The sequence below is a fragment of the Galeopterus variegatus genome, unplaced genomic scaffold (assembly GCF_000696425.1).
Source record: "Galeopterus variegatus unplaced genomic scaffold, G_variegatus-3.0.2 Scaffold321, whole genome shotgun sequence".
NCBI lineage: Eukaryota > Metazoa > Chordata > Mammalia > Dermoptera > Cynocephalidae > Galeopterus > Galeopterus variegatus.
The window spans coordinates 260,512-277,197 of NW_007726432.1; the positions used below are offsets into that span (position 1 = coordinate 260,512).

The window sequence follows — 16,686 nt, forward strand, 5'->3', positions numbered from 1 at the left end:
TTTCTCTTAATTCTATTTTTCCACGAACTTTTTGGAGTACCCTCACATTCTGTAACAGCTCCTATTTGTATATTCATTTAACAAAGTCCTATCTGTACTTTTTTTTTTTCCTTTTTGTCTTTTTTCGTGACCGGCAACGGGATCGCAACCCTCGGTGTCACGCCCGCACCGCGCTCAACCAGTGAGCGGACTGGTCTCATATGGGATCCGAACCCGCGGCGAGAGCGCCGCCGTGCTCCCAAGCACCACACTCTACCGAGTGCGCCACCGGGCCGGCCCCTATCTGTACTTTTCTATGTCGCTTACAGCTTCTTTCTTTCCTTCTCTTTCTCTTCCTCCTTCCTCTCTCTGCCTCTCTCTCTCTCTCTCTCTCTATCTATCTCTTTTACAAAGGCAGAAGAGATAATATTCTCAGAGAACTTAGGACTGAGACTCTGCTTGTCTGGAGCGTTGGTCGGGTGGGGTTTCCTGAGTCAGTGTTCCGTGCATCCAGGTTGCAATGGGTCCTCTCTCTACAGTTGTTCTCTACTGTTCTCTTCTGTTTTCCCCTTCACTCTTCTCCTTACCTTTGTTTTTAACCTGACTTGAAACAGTTTGGGGATAACCTCATGTTTTCCACTCTCCATGTGTCAAGGCGTGCAGGTGTTTCCAAGTCACCAAAGCCAGCACCAAAGCTGCTGGGAAGTGCTCTTCTCCCAGCCTTTTGGGACGTGGCTCCCACCACACCCCTCCTCAGTGCCTTCTCTGCTCCTCTGCGGGGAGCTGCATTATCACGCAGCTCGGGTGGCATCTGCCTGCTTCGTGGGCCATCACAGGCAGCTACTGCCTTTACTGTGTCCCTTACAACCTCTTGTGATTTTTGTAAATGGCTGTGCAGCATATTTTAAACATATACCGTTGCGTTCTTTCTTAAAGTCAACTGGATCTGATTTTGCAAAAAAAGTCTCCAACTATCTGCTAAATTTTGAATAATCCAAAAACCATTCTTTCCTCTGGAGGGCTTTCTCCTCTCCTGCGGGTGCGATAGTACTGTGCACTAACATTCTCGGGATGCTCGCTGTGTCTTTGGCAGTCTACTTAAGCACTTCACTGTCAGGATAGCTGATAAATGATCGCTCACTTAATTCTCACAGGAGTCCTATGAGGTAGGTCCTGTTATTTCTCCGGCGAGTGGAGGAAGGCCCAGAGAGTCTAGGTGACTTGCCCACCACTGCGGGCTGTGAGTGGGAAAGGAAAACACAGACCAGGGTCCCACTGAGTGGAGGGAGATGGAACTTGGAAGGTACTTTTTCTTTCTTTCTCACTTTGTTCATACAGTAGAGAAAATATCTACTGCTTGTAGATATTTAGCTCCTCTATGTCTTGGGAGAGCTGAGGAGAGCTAGACCAAGCATCACTGCCCAACCTTGACCTTTACTTGACCTCCAGGGAAAGCAGAGCAGCTCAAAGAAGACACGGGTTGAAGAGCTTCCACCCAGAAAGAGCCCCCCAGTCTCCCTATGATGGAACATCTTTGGCGTTTAATTCAAGCGTAAGGACTATCCTATTTTCCTCAGATACTGTCTTATTACCCAGGCCAGGTTGTTTGTTGCCCATGTTATTTTTAGACCAACTTTGTAACAACAAAAATGACAAAATTGTGAAAAATTCAGCCAAGTGCTGGGTTGGACCTTTTTTTCTTGTTTACATAATGTCCAATAAAATCAAATCTAATTTTTACAGAATGAGTTGGGCCCAAGTTCTTCTATAAAAATAGATTTTCAGAGAAAATGGGAAATTGACAATTTCCCCAAGAATTTTATGTGAAGTAGTACTCTCTTCTATTTGAATAATGACAAGAGATTAGGCATTCCTGTATTCTTTATTTTTCCCTTTATTAATGAATTAGGATACACAATTGATTTAAAATTAAATAAAACTCTCATAAGCATCACTCACGTCTTCATTACCAGTCACTTGCACTTTGTAAAACTGGATTTCCATTTCAATAGCTTCATGTCAAAATGGGAGTTGACTGAGGCTGTTGGGAGCCCAGCTGGGAAGCAGCTTGACCCGGCCAGCCTGCAGCCAGGGCAGCGGGGCAGGCAGCTGCAACGGGCCGAGCCAGACGGTGGCAGTGGCTGGTGGGCAAGCGTGACACAGAGGGCCATGACCAGCTGGACCAGGGTCATGCACCCAGGTGACTCCTTGTTGAACGGCTCCTGAGAGATTTCCTCTCATGACACTGGCTTCTTGAACTGACCCACACACCCATCAGCTGGTGTTCAAGGAGTCTTCCTTTGTACCCCAGGTGACCATCTGTGGGACTTCTCCCACATATCTTCTGGGCCCCCGTCCAGATTCTCAGGGAATCCTCTGGACATCTGAAACCATGGACATAGTTTCTTCCCTCATCAGGAAGTTTGGGAATTCTTTCTAAGGTAGAAGACAGAAGCCTGGGCTCCGACTAGGACTCTGGGATAATCATTTTAAGGAATTTTGGTCTTGTGATTTACTAGTTGCCTTGAAAATGTGGGAATACAGTGTTACACAATTAATTTTTTTCTTTTCTAATTCTGATGCTGTTTTCAAGAAGTGACAGATTTCAGAATAACTAAATAATTTCTAGTGTCGCCTTTTTCTCCCAATATTAGTATCACATGTGAAACCTGGTATTTTGAGACTTTCTATCACCCATCTGGTCCTCTAGGAATCTAAAAAGTGCATGTACTTAAACAGGAAAAAAGAAAGAGAGAGAAAGAAAGAAAAAGAATGTTTTAAAGTATACACTTGTGTCCATTTTGCCAAAACATTTTCTGGTATTATCAGCAGGACATAATTAACTAAGCATTATTATCTAGTCTTAACTTAGGAAATAAGTTAAATAGGTTAGTATAATTGATGTCTTCACACATTGCTTAGATTTGCAATTGATTCCTGCGTTCTTTGCTATCGACCATTGGGAAGTCTGAAGTGAAACCACATTTAAACTGGAGTAAGGTAAACCTGAGTGGTTACACAGCTGGCAGAAAGGGAAATCCTCGTTCTTGCTTGGTTAGAGTTGATCTTAGCTTCTCCTGGTCTGCTTGTGTACCACCATTAGGTCATAGAGCATCATGCAATCAATCACAATGGGCCCAGATCATCCCTGGGATAGCAGTGCCAGTGGGAGAGTCTTCAGCTGCTCCTCTCTTCTTGGACTGGTGGTCACAGGCTCTTAAAAGGTCGCTCCAGGCTTTCTTCTACAAGTCTGTGTTTCTAACTGTTGAGGAATGATTGTGCTTTCTCATCCTCTTACCCAGGGCCATGTTCTGAATGAACAAACTATTTCTGCAGGGCATTTTATCAGCTGTGATTGAACTTTAGGTATTTCTATAACATTATCAAAGTTTTACCATACTGTAAACCCATGTAAGGACATAGTTCTGAATCTGGTTTTGTTTTTCTTTCTCTATCTCAACTTTAATTCTAGAGATGCTCTAGTTCCAAAGCATATTCATCAATGTAAACCCATGTAAGGACATAGTTCTGAATCTGGTTTTGTTTTTCTTTCTCTATCTCAACTTGAATTCTAGAGATGCTCTAGTTCCAAAGCATATTCATCAATGACAGTCCCAGAAAGTGAACTGTAGGCAGGTAACCACCTACATGTATGGGTACTCATGCATGTTGCTGCAAAGATCCTGAATAAAATATTAGCAAGTAGAAACAGCACTGTATTTTTTTTTTGTAAAGACCAAGTGGAGTTGAGTCTAGAATGCAATAATAGCTCAATATTAAGAAATCTGTTCATATAATTTACCACTTTAATAAATTAATTGACAATCATTTGTTGACCTGAATAAATGCTGAAATGTGTCTTAATAAAGATAATATCCAGTCCTGATTTTTAAAAACCTTCCTATAACAGGTCTAGATCTATACATCCTTGACACGGTAACACCACGTGCAGGCACATGCACACATGCACACACATGCACACCTCATATGTTCATTCCACTGTTGGTATCATAGTGTCATATTTTGCAGTAAAACCCTATCAGAAAAGCGTTTCTGTTAAAGTGAATAGCAAATCGAGGGTCTCTGTTATCACCAACAGTATTTTAAATTGTTCCAGAAGTGCTAGTCAAAGGAATTAAAATAACAAAATGAGAGGTATGAAGAGTGGAAAGAAGGAAACAAAATTTTCATTACCTATCTGCTGATAATATGATACGATCGCACACAAGAATTAAATCACGCATTAGCTAAAAGCAGGTGAACTTGGTGGCCAGTAACTAAAATGGTAATGATGAGAGCTTTTTATCATACAAACGTAAGGCAGAGGGAAAGGGGAGGCAACATCCTGTTTGTTTTCTTCCTCTGAGTGCAGGAGGACACCACTGAAGGGCGTGACTTAATGGACTGCTGAGAAAACTGACTCAGCTAACTACACAGAGAGAATGGGTTGTAGGAAGTATGGGTGGAAACATAATCTGTGGCCCAGGACAGAGGAGGCTGCAGTGGGGCAGTGACCAGGAAACACGCATAGGTTCGCCATAAATTTCAGATGCAGGAAGGACTTCCAGCACTTCCTAACAGACTGATGCAGAGAGTGAGTCTGAGAAGTTCAAAGATTCCACTCACAGTAGAAAAACAAACAAAAACATGAAATGCCTAAGAATAAATTACACAGGAAATGTCCAAAACCTGACAGTCCCAGAAAGTGAACTGTAGGCAGGTAACCACCTACATGTATGGGTACTCATGCATGTTGCTGCAAAGATCCTGAATAAAATATTAGCAAGTAGAAACAGCACTGTATTTTTTTTTTTAAAGACCAAGTGGAGTTGAGTCTAGAATGCAATAATAGCTCAATATTAAGAAATCTGTTCATATAATTTACCACTTTAATAAATTAATTGACAATCATTTGTTGACCTGAATAAATGCTGAAATGTGTCTTAATAAAGATAATATCCAGTCCTGATTTTTAAAAACCTTCCTATAACAGGTCTAGATCTATACATCCTTGACACGGTAACACCACGTGCAGGCACATGCACACATGCACACACATGCACACCTCATACGTTCATTCCACTGTTGGTATCATAGTGTCATGTTTTGCAGTAAAACCCTATCAGAAAAGCGTTTCTGTTAAAGTGAATAGCAAATCGAGGGTCTCTGTTATCACCAACAGTATTTTAAATTGTTCCAGAAGTGCTAGTCAAAGGAATTAAAATAACAAAATGAGAGGTATGAAGAGTGGAAAGAAGGAAACAAAATTTTCATTACCTATCTGCTGATAATATGATACGATCACACACAAGAATTAAATCACGCCTTAGCTAAAAGCAGGTGAACTTGGTGGCCAGTAACTAAAATGGTAATGATGAGGGCTTTTTATCATACAAACGTAAGGCAGAGGGAAAGGGGAGGCAACATCCTGTTTGTTTTCTTCCTCTGAGTGCAGGAGGACACCACTGAAGGGCGTGACTTAATGGACTGCTGAGAAAACTGACTCAGCTAACTACACAGAGAGAATGGGTTGTAGGAAGTATGGGTGGAAACATAATCTGTGGCCCAGGACAGAGGAGGCTGCAGTGGGGCAGTGACCAGGAAACACGCATAGGTTCGCCATAAATTTCAGATGCAGGAAGGACTTCCAGCACTTCCTAACAGACTGATGCAGAGAGTGAGTCTGAGAAGTTCAAAGATTCCACTCACAGTAGAAAAACAAACAAAAACATGAAATGCCTAAGAATAAATTACACAGGAAATGTCCAAAACCTATGTGAAGAAAACTAGAAAAATCCGCTAAAAAAAAAAAAGAAGGAAAAAAGATTTGCATAATGGAAAAACTACCTTGCTCTTACAGAGCAAATATGGATTGTTTGAAGGTCGGTCCCTCCCAACGCGATCCCAGCACAACTGTCTTGTTTATTTTTTATTTTTTTATTGCAACATAGTTGATTGTACATATCTGTGGGGTACAGAGTTAAATATCGATACCTGTGTGCAATGTGTGATAATTAACATAGTCAACATTTCACAATGTAATCATTTTGCATGGCCCTTTACCAATTTCTCCCAACCTTCTCTTTTAACATGACAAAACTGATACCAAGTTTCATCTGGAAGAATGAACGTTATTTGGGATTAGACAGAACTATCCTGAAGAAACAAAAAAATGGGCAACAGCAGAAAACAGTCTCTTCCAGCTACTAAAATGTAAAATAAAGCTACGGTAATGAAAGCGGGAAGACCTTGCGCAGAGAGAGGAAAAGACAAGCAGATGAATAGATCCAGCGGACAGTCCAGAAATAGACCCAAGTACATAGAGACCCATTTTCTGTATTATAAAAAGTGGCTTGTCCATTCAGAAAGGTTAGATTATTACATACAAATTGTTGGGCTAGTTTAGTAGTGCTTCAAAAAAATAAAGCTAGATTACGGGCCAGCCTGGTGGCGCACTGGAGAGTGCGCTGCTTGGGAGCGCGGCGGCGCTCCCGCCTAGGGTTCGGATCCCATGTGGAGACCGGTTCCCGCTCACTGGCTGAGCGCGGTGTGGGCGCGATACCAAGGGTTGCGATCCCGTTGCCGGTCAGTAAAAAAAGACAAAAAGGAAAAATAAATAAATAAAGCTAGATTACTATTTCACCCCCAACCAAAATAAATTCAAATGGGTCAAATACATAAAGGAAAAAAGTGATTATTCTTGTAATCTTGGAGTGAGGAAGGCCCTCCTATGCACAAATCAAAAATTATAAACCATGTGAAGAACGATTGCCAGCTTGAGCTACATGAAAACAGAAAATTGTTTGTATGCCAGAGAAGCAAACAAGCAAACAAAAACCTCAAAGTTAAAATATAATTGAACTCATCAAGTTCTGGGGTTTAAATCCCATCTGTTTGTTTGTGACTTCTAAAGGTGATCTCCAGCCAAATATTTCCATGTTGTTGTGGGTTGAATTGTGTCCTCTCATAAGATATGTTCAAGTCCTAACCCCCAGAACTTGAGAATGTGACCATATTTAGAAATACGGTCTTTGCAGATGTAATCAAGTTAAGACGTGGTCATAGTGGATTAGGGCGGGCCCTCATCCAACGACAAATGTTCTTATAAGAAGAGAAAAATTTGGACACAGAGGGAAGATGGCCATGAGAAAAGAAAGCAGAAATTGGAGTAATGAAGCTACAAGCTAAAAAACGCTGGGGATTGCTGGAAGCCACCAGAAGCTAGGAGAGAGGCATGGAACAAACTCCCCTCAGAACCTCAGAGGCATGGCCTTGTTGACACCTTGATTTTGAACTTTGGCTTTCAGAGCTGTAAGGGAATGCATTTTCTGTTGTTTTAAGCTAACTAGTTTGTGGTAATTTGTTGCAGCAACCTCAGGAAACTTACACACATGTTAATGTCTAATAGGCATATTGCATTTAACTTTGTTAAAACAAAACTCTTCTCCAGTTACATATCAATATATATATATATAAATAAAATCTGACAGAAGGTACCTCAAACAGTTGCAGTAGTGAACTCTGGAGGGTAACAGTAAAGGGGACTTGGGCTTTATACATATTTGCATGGTCTGACTATTTCACAAGCTGCCTGCGTGACTCTTGCAATAGAATGAGATTTTAAAAGGAAGAAAATAAATACTAAGTCTGTCACGATGCTATGAGTGGAATCCAACAAATTTAATTGTGTAAAATGAAAGGTCATGTGACTGGAGGGTGAACCCGCCGGGCTGGACATGAGCAGCCAGCAGCTGAGGGTTCCAGGTGCGCAGCTGCTCACTTCCGAATCCACCTTGGTCCTAGCTGGGCCTTGTTGTTGTGATGGTGGTTGTCTGTCCGGCTTAGATATCCATGGAGTTGATTTTTGGTCTTGGGGCAGGCTAGGATTCCAGGGATAACAGCTCTGTTTCTGGAGCCTTCCAGTTTGTTAGCAGCTGCTTCATGGCCCAACTGGGGAGACTGGCCTGAGAAATTCTGCAAAGCCAGGGCCCCAGCCTCTGCCTCTCTCCTCCCAAAATTGCATTGCCAGCCACTGCCCACCTGCCTGGCTCCCCATCTCCTCCATGCCCATCTTTCACAGAGGCACCACAGCCTTAAGAGCTTCAGCCAATCCCCTTTGAGAACCTGGAATGCATAAAGGACAGGGACTGATAACCAATCTTGGAATACATCTGTTTGCCTTTCTACAGTGGGTACTAAGGAAGTGTGTGGGTCGTGTTATCTACAGTCAGTCCTCCCCCTCTGTGGGTGCCATATCTGTGGATTCAACCAACTGTAGATTGAAAATATTTGGAAAAAAAATTGCATCTGTACTGAACATGTTCAGACATTTTTTCTTGTCAGTATTCCCTAAACAATACAGTATAACAACAATTTACATAGCATCATTAAATAGTTTTATTAATAATGTGTTAGATATTATAAGTAATCTAGAGATTATTTAAAGTATACAGGACAGGGCCAGCTGGTTATCACAGTTGGTTAGAGCATGGTGCTGATAACACCAAGTTCCAGGGTCCGATCCCTGTACTGACCAGCCACCAAAAATATAGAATAAATTATACAGGAGGATGTGCATAGGTTATATGCAAATACTATACCATTTTATTTTTTATTATTTTTTTTCCTTTTTGTCTTTTTTACTGACCGGTAACAGGATCGCAACCCTCGGTGTCACGCCCGTACCGGAGACCGGCAACGGGATCGCAACCCTCGGTGTTGCGCCCACACCACACTCAGCCAGTGAGCGGGAACTGGTCTCCACATGGGATCCGAACCCTCGGCGGGAGCGCCGCCGTGCTCCCAAGCGGCGCACTCTCCAGTGCGCCACCGGGCTGGCCCAATACTATACCATTTTACATAAGCGACTGGAGCTTCTGTGGACTATCCATGGGAGGTTCTGGACATCCCCCACGGACACCAAGGGATCATTGTATCATACCACAGCTTGGATCAGGAACACTGTAAAACAATAATAAGTGTTATCATATCCTACGTATTCTAAGTCCATTCCTAATGGTTTCATATTCCTGTTTTAGTTCACTTTTCACAGATTATTGGTTATTAACTGGATTAGTTCCACTGTATTGCCTTTTGCCCTGTATGCTCATCAGTACTTGATTTCTTGGTCAATTTTTGTGTATACTTACAAACTCCTGCTTCCAGGATTTTTTGCTTTACCTATTTCAATCCTGCTTTCTGCACACCTTGCAGTGGTCCTGCCAGTGACATCTGCTGGGCTACACAAATTAGCTCAGATGGACTAAAGGTGTATAATGTGATCCCCTAAGTAAGTGGCCATCCAGCAGTCCCTGATATGGTCTGAATGTTTGTCCGAAGCTCATGTGGGAGCTTGGTCCCCAACATGGCAGTGTTGAAAAGTGGGACCTTCAGCTATCCCACTGCTGGGAATATACCCAAAGGAATGGAAGTCATCAAGTCGAAGGTATACCTGTTCCCCAATGTTCATTGCAGCACTCTTCACAATAGCCAAGAGCTGGAATCAGCCCAAATGTCCATCATCGGATGAGTGGATACGGAAAATGTGGTATATCTACACAATGGAATACTACTCAGCTATAAAAAAGAATGAAATACTGCCATTTGCAACAACATGGATGGGCCTTGAGAGAATAACAAAAAGTGAAACGAGTCAGGCAGAGAAAAAGAAATACCACATGTTCTCACTTATTGGTGGGAGCTAAAAATAAATAAATAAATTCACTCTCTCACACACACACACACAAAACTGGGGGGAGGGGGAAGAAGATATAACAACTATACCTTTTTGAAGTTGTTACAACAAGCAAACAGAAAGGACATTCTTGGGGGGGAGGGGAGAGAGGGAGGAGGGAGGGAGGTGTCGGTGATGGGCCATAATAATCATATACAGTGTATATTTCCAAAATAAAAATTTAATGAAAAAAAAAAAAGAAAAGTGGGGCCTTTAGGAGGTGACTGGATCATGAGGGTCTTGTCCTCATGAATGGATTAACCCATTAATGCATTAGTGGATTAATGGGTTATCGTGGGTGTGAAGTGGTGGCTTTATAAGGAGAGCACATGAAAATGCTCTTGCCATTCTTGCCACATGATTTCCTGTGTCACCATGGGACCCTGTAAGAGTCCCCACCAAGAAGAAAGCCCTCACCAGATATGCCCCTGGACCTTGGACTTCCCAGCCTCCAAAACTGTAAGAAATAAATTTAATTTCTTTACGAATTACCCAGTCGCAGGTATGCTGTTACAAGTAAGAGAAAATGGACTAATACAGTTCCTCAACAGCAACGGAGAAAAGGGTGTCCCTTTATTATGCCACCTTGGGCTGCTTAAAATGTGGACAATTCCAGTTGCTAACAACTCGCCCTTCTTCTAATGGAAATATCAGCATTGTAAAGCTTTGAAATGCTTCAGCCCCCTCCCGCACAGTACCCCACACCACCCTATTTCATACACCAGGCCTTCTAGAATCTTCCCCATCCCAGAAAGTTAAGGCCATCCCATAGCTCTGAGGCCGAATCCTCCCTACCACTTTCAATCATCCCAACTCACTGCAGCCTTTCCTACAGCAAGAGGAACTTGCCGGCCCTTCACCAGACCAATGTGAGTATCCACACAGTCGGAACCTTCTTAATGTAGCTGATCTAGGTACAAGCCAAAGCACGAAAATCCCACCTTGCCTCGAGAATCTGCAGAGCCCCTTCATCCTCCACAAACAAACGTTTTTCTAACAGAAAGGTTATAGGAAGGAGAGGCTGGATTTATTAACAGTCTCCTTGGCCTGCTGCTGCCTGACTTCCTTTGGGCTCACCAGACAATGTTTAGGCGCCAGACACATATGCATGGTGCCATTCGCGTGTCTGTGTTAAAGTTGACTTAATTAGAAGAGTTTACCTCAAATAGATGCTTAAGTGAGTTCTCTCGGCGGTGTAACATTTTTGTCTACTGCCTATCGTGGTGTCTTGTTGCTGAAAAAGAACAGAACGTATGAGGCATGCTGCAGCTCTGAAGTCATGTTTACATGCATTGATGTGTGGCAGGAAAAGAAAATGGGGCTGGGGTCGAGTGAACTCCTGTAGGATAAATAGAGATAAATAATTCAGATTCTCATTATAATAGAGGCATATAGCTCGGGTGCATGGGAGCGCCCTGCCTTTGTGCGAATTGGTATGCGGCGGCTGTTCAGAAGCCATAGCGTGTAATCTAGCATTAATATTAACATAAATCAGAGGCAGGAATTAGCAATATTTCTAAAGTCTTATAGGATAACTGAATTCACACTATATAGTTCAGTCCTCCTGGGCATTTTAGTGATCGCGTAATAGAAATGTTAAGGTAGTTGAGATATTCTTCATATTGCTCTGTGAAAGGATATTTAACACAATGTCTTTAGTAGACACTTTTGATAGAATGCATTGAACAAAAAGAAATATGCCTATTTTGGTAATATGGGTATGTTTCATTAGCTCAGCCTGCAGCGATATGACATTACATTCTAAAAGGAATACAATTAATAACAATGAGAGATTTTTAGCTCTCAGAGTGTAGCTGGAAGAGCAGGGTGCGGAGTCAGGGCAATTAAGCAGAGACACTGTATTACCTTTGTCTGCACACCCTCGACATCACCCTGTCTCAATGTGTTGAATAGTTATTTCTTTAGTGGAGAATTTGTAATTTATTTTGATGTTTCCTATAATTCAGACCACTATTATAAGAAATGGTTTTTTTCTCTCTCTTTTTTTTCAGGTAAGAAAAAATCTTTTAAAATAACTAGCTACTAGAAATTAACATTTCTTTGGATTGGAATAGCTTCCGTTTTTTTTCTATAAGCAAATAAATGACTTCAAGGGAGATGCACACAACTGTTGGGGATTAAACTCAGTGGAATCACCCTATTGGTGTGAGTAGAAAAGTATAAAACAACCCAGAAGCAGGTACAGTCCATGCATTATATGATAGCAATCCAGGGGAAAAACTTGTACTTTGAGACTATTAAAATAATCAGCCAGGGTATTATTTTATTCAGTGTTAACCTTTATGTTTTATGTTAAATGACAGTGAAGGTTTTGGAACACAGTGATTCCCCAGAGTCTCAGTAGCTGAGGTTTCTTTTATCTCTAAAGAGGTTTCATTCCATTCTGCAACGCTGAAGCTGCTCTCAGCTCCTTTTACTGGTCAGTTTTAATAGGCGCAACAAAAGATAAAATGTTTTGAAATATGAAACTCTGGTTTTTAAAAACAGACGATGAAGAAGCTCATTTAAAATCCCATTTCTGTGTGTCCCGTCTGCTTCAAGCTTTCGGAGTCATGGTTCTGTTTCGCAGGGGGAGGTTTCCGGTAATAGGTGGTGATGAGAGAGGGGAGAGAGAGAGAGAAAAATAGAAAGAGAGAGAGGGAGAGAAATAGAAAGAATCCCAGCAATTATTTCTGCTGCCCAGAATGTACCCTGACGGACTTTTCTTGGTGAACATCCAGTCTGTAAGCAGGTGTCTAGAAATGTTGCTGCTGAGTCTAAGCCTTGGGGGTTTTAATATGCAACTCCATTTCCACTCATGAGTAATGTATTAAAATTTTGTACCTAATAAATTCTTAATCTGAGAAGCTCCAGGTTACTTCTTACTTACACAATGACTTGGTTAATGTAACACTAACCTGGCCATGGCTCTGGCAGCCTCTTATTTTCTGTGCTGTTTTCCCAAGGCTTTCAAATGCAGGCAGCCCGACTGCCAACTCCCTGTGCCTGTGACCACTGCTTAGTTCCTGCATATATGCAGAAGCACACACCTCTTCAGACAATTAAACCACACCAAACTGCTCAGGGACTGGAGGCCTGTGAGTGCTATGTGAGCAGTCCCCCTCCCCTGCTAAGTATTATTGACAAATCCATCAAGGGCAGTGATGCATTGGTTTCCACCTTACCTAGAAGGACACTAGGGCAACGGTGACATGCTGTCACCGTGGTAACTGCGGCTGAAGGGAACAGCCTGTTAAGATAGGTGACCTCTGTTGGCAGTGTGCCTAGAGATGTAGCACTCGCCCGGCTGCCATGTCATGGGGACCCCAAGGAGCAGCCCGGTGCCCTCAAATTGATTCATTAGGCCCTAAACGTATCGATCGCTCCAATTTGCAGGAATTTATTATATTGATATTGGACTGATTAACATTTTGTGCCAGACTGGTTCGATATGTGCTTGTAACAGCTTTTAATGATTAATTGACTTTTATGATTCCATCTCAGGGCTGTCAGTGAGCTGTGAACTGTGGGCAGGCTTGCTCCTGGGCTCCGTCTCCAGTGGCACAGGGCAGTGATTGAATACCTAGGAAATTAGTGTCCTTGCTGTCTCATTTTATGAAAGATAAATGCTATGACATTTAATGCAGACCTTAATTTAGAATAGAACTAAGCAGATCATTTTGCAATTTAATCATAAACAGGTAAATATCAAAATTTGCTTAGCATTTTACAAGTTAAGCACACAGAAAACAGAGGCAATGTGGAGCAGGCAACTGGGGAGCTGGCAAAAAGCAAAATAAAATAATACGGCTGGAACTACACAGCATTTTAATAATCACGTAATTTATTAGGGCCAACACCCGAGCCCATTTTTCAGCCCAGAATACACTGCTCTCATTCACTCGGTGGTGAGCCGAGGGCGTGCCGCTTGGCACAAGCTGAAAAGTTAGCATTGACCTTCCCAGCCACAGGCAGTCCTGCAGTATTGCCTGGTGAGTCGAGGAAAGTACATTGACCGATTTGCCATAAAAGTAAATAGCAGAATAAGGGACAGGCTCTAGTTTGATATGTGCCTCTGATATGTAATAAGGCGAATATCACATTCAGCATGGTTCATGTGTTACCTAAAACAACCATAAACATTATGAAAAGACAGCAGGAGAAGATGAGATTTTATTGTGCTCGCTAACGACAGAGAGCGGAGCAGGAGGGCTGGGGCTGTCAGCTCGCACCTTCTCGCATTCATATTTAAAGCATATTTCCTTCCTTTCATTTTAATTAAAAGACTTAAGTTAGGGGGAAACTGTCTAAACATCGTGTCAAATTATTCATGTTTGTACATATAAGGAATAAAATGAAATGGTTCTCCTGCTTACAGTTCTTCTTTCTTCTTTACCATTCAGTGTCTTTCTTTCTGGTTGTGCAGAATAAGGACACCTTTATTTGACATGCACTTGGCAGTTGCCAATGTGTAACTTAACTGAAGGCTGTGTATATACTTTACGGCTGGAGTCTGAGATATGCTCAAACCAGAGCATTTTTATTTTATCCAGCCCGCCCGTGGTGAAAAGACACCAGAAACTCCATCTCGCTGCTTCTCCCGTTTCCCACAAAGGCCTAGGCTGTCTCCCCTGCTCAGCTCGTAGACCAGCGAGCTACCCTCATCTCCACTTATGTCTGGACCTGTGCATTCTTTTACCTGATGGAAAGCAGAGCGTAACTGGGCTCCTGGATCTCCTGGATCATGCGTCTCCACATAGACACACATGTACAGGCGGTCTTTGAACACACACATTTCACCTGTGTGGTCGGGAGCGCCTTTACCTTGCCATCTGTCCCTGCTCACGAGCTTTGCTTGGCATTGGTTGCTGTGGGCCATGTGTGGCATCCTGATCCCCCATTCAGTGCACAAAGCATAGACAGAACAAGAGCACTGGAAAACCTCAAAGTGCCTCTCTCCTGTTGGGAGATTGAGAAAGCACACACATAATTGCTTTCGTTGGATCACAATCCCGAACAGCAAAAGACGTTTTAAACATCTGCCCTTCCTTTCATTGGCTTTACGTCTTCTCTCTTTTTGGCTACTGTTCATTACTCTGCATTATATTCATTACCGAGAAATCTTTTCTAAGCCAATATTTTCATATGCCAAAGGATGACTTGGATTCAGTGTATTTAATATGATCCAGCCCCACACAAACCCACGATAGGCTATGACACACCACATATAGATAAATTCTATAAAGAGAGCTGTGCTTCATGCTTAAGCATCTGATTCTCTTCATTGTGCCAGAAATACCATAGCCCCAGGCATGGAGGAGGAACATGGGTCTCTTTCTGGATTTTCCCTCAAAAAGAAAGAATCTGGGTCATCCCAAAGCTCTGCTCTGGGCTCCCCCTGCTGAGCTGCAGAACGGAGTTTCGTGTGCACGTAAACACACCTGCCGAGCCACACACATGCACAGCCAGTACCACAGATCTGTCACCCGTGTGCTGGTACTGCCGATTCTCCTCCCTCAAGGAGGGGGTCATCCTTCTGAGGGTCTCATCAGCGTCACACGCGCACTGTGCTCCTCAAATCAGAATTCAGATTTCCTCGCTTGGCCAGAACCCACTGGATTCATCTCACCTGCATCCGTTCGGCCAGAAGAATTGCCAGGAGTCTCTGAACGCTCTCCAGCCTCCTTCCAATCACTGATCGAATCACTTTCTGTATCTATTTTATCTTCTGGTTCTGCTGTTAGATACCTGTTATACTATTGGTAGGAATTCCATGAAAAATTTAACAGGAAAAAAAAAATGTTGATTCCCCCGAGTGGACAACTGGAATACATTCTCTCCTTATCCTGTGGGTATTAGTCTTCAAAATGCTTACCTTTTAGGGAGCATTTTAACATTGTCAGAGAAAGGTACAAAAACGGTGGGAAGTGGTCTTTTTCTCCATCTCGCACCTAAGGAAAATATTCCAAAGATCAAGTGAAAAAATTTAGTTTCGACAGAAAAAAAAAAACTCATCGTTTTATAGAGCCAAGCAGATACAGCTCACTACAATAACTAGTCCTGGAGGAAGAGAACTTGACAGCACCATTTGTCAACCAAAGTTTATCCTAGATTCACCTAGTAATTGGGGTGACCATCAGTATTTGCTAATTCACTTTAACCAGTGGAAAAACAAACTTTTTTTTGTCTTTTTTACTGACCGGTAACGGGATCGCAACCCTCAGTGTCACGCCTGTACCAGGGACCGGCAACGGGATCGCGACCCTTGGTGTTGCGCCCGCACCGCGCTCAGCCAGTGAGCGGGAACCGGTCTCCACATGGGATCTGAACCCTCGGCGGGAGCGCCGCCGCGCTCCCAAGCGGTGCACTCTCCAGTGCGCCACCGGGCCGGCCAATTTAGTTTTTTATTTTTAAAAATGCTTGCTCTTGTACATTTTGTTAGTAAAACCTGCACAAGGACCACTATGGTGGGCTTTATCTCATAGTCACAAAATATGTGAATGATCTTATCATTAAACTACTTACACATAATAGAAATTTAGTACCAAATATTTTACATTTTTGATACTAGAATTTCTATTATATATTGAAACTTTATATAACAATTACTTCCTTTAAAATTGACGGCACAATCCATCACACTGGTTTAAGGATTTGGTTTTTACTTCATTCTGTAATCATATTTGTATGTCTCCAATCTAAACAACATCCCCGGCAAAAGGTACCTTCACTTAGACTTAGTTCATTCGTGCTGCTATAACAAAGTACCGCAGACTGGGTGACTTATAAACAACAGAAATTTATTTCTCCTCATTCTGGATGCTGGAAGTCCAAGGTCAGGGTGCACACTTGGTCAGGTTCTGGTGAGATCCTTCTTCCAGGTTGCAAACAGCCAGCTTCTCATTGCAGCCTCATATGTTGGAAAGAGAGAGAGCTAGCTCCCTGGTCTCTTCTCACACAGGCCCTAATCCCAT

The 16,686-nt window shown here is 42.5% G+C and overlaps 1 pseudogene; it reads right to left on the minus strand.

Moving 5' to 3' along the window:
• Positions 1-14,458, minus strand: part of LOC103586239 — a 16,202-nt pseudogene extending 1,744 nt beyond the window's left edge.
• Positions 14,459-16,686: the final 2,228 nt, after the last annotated feature.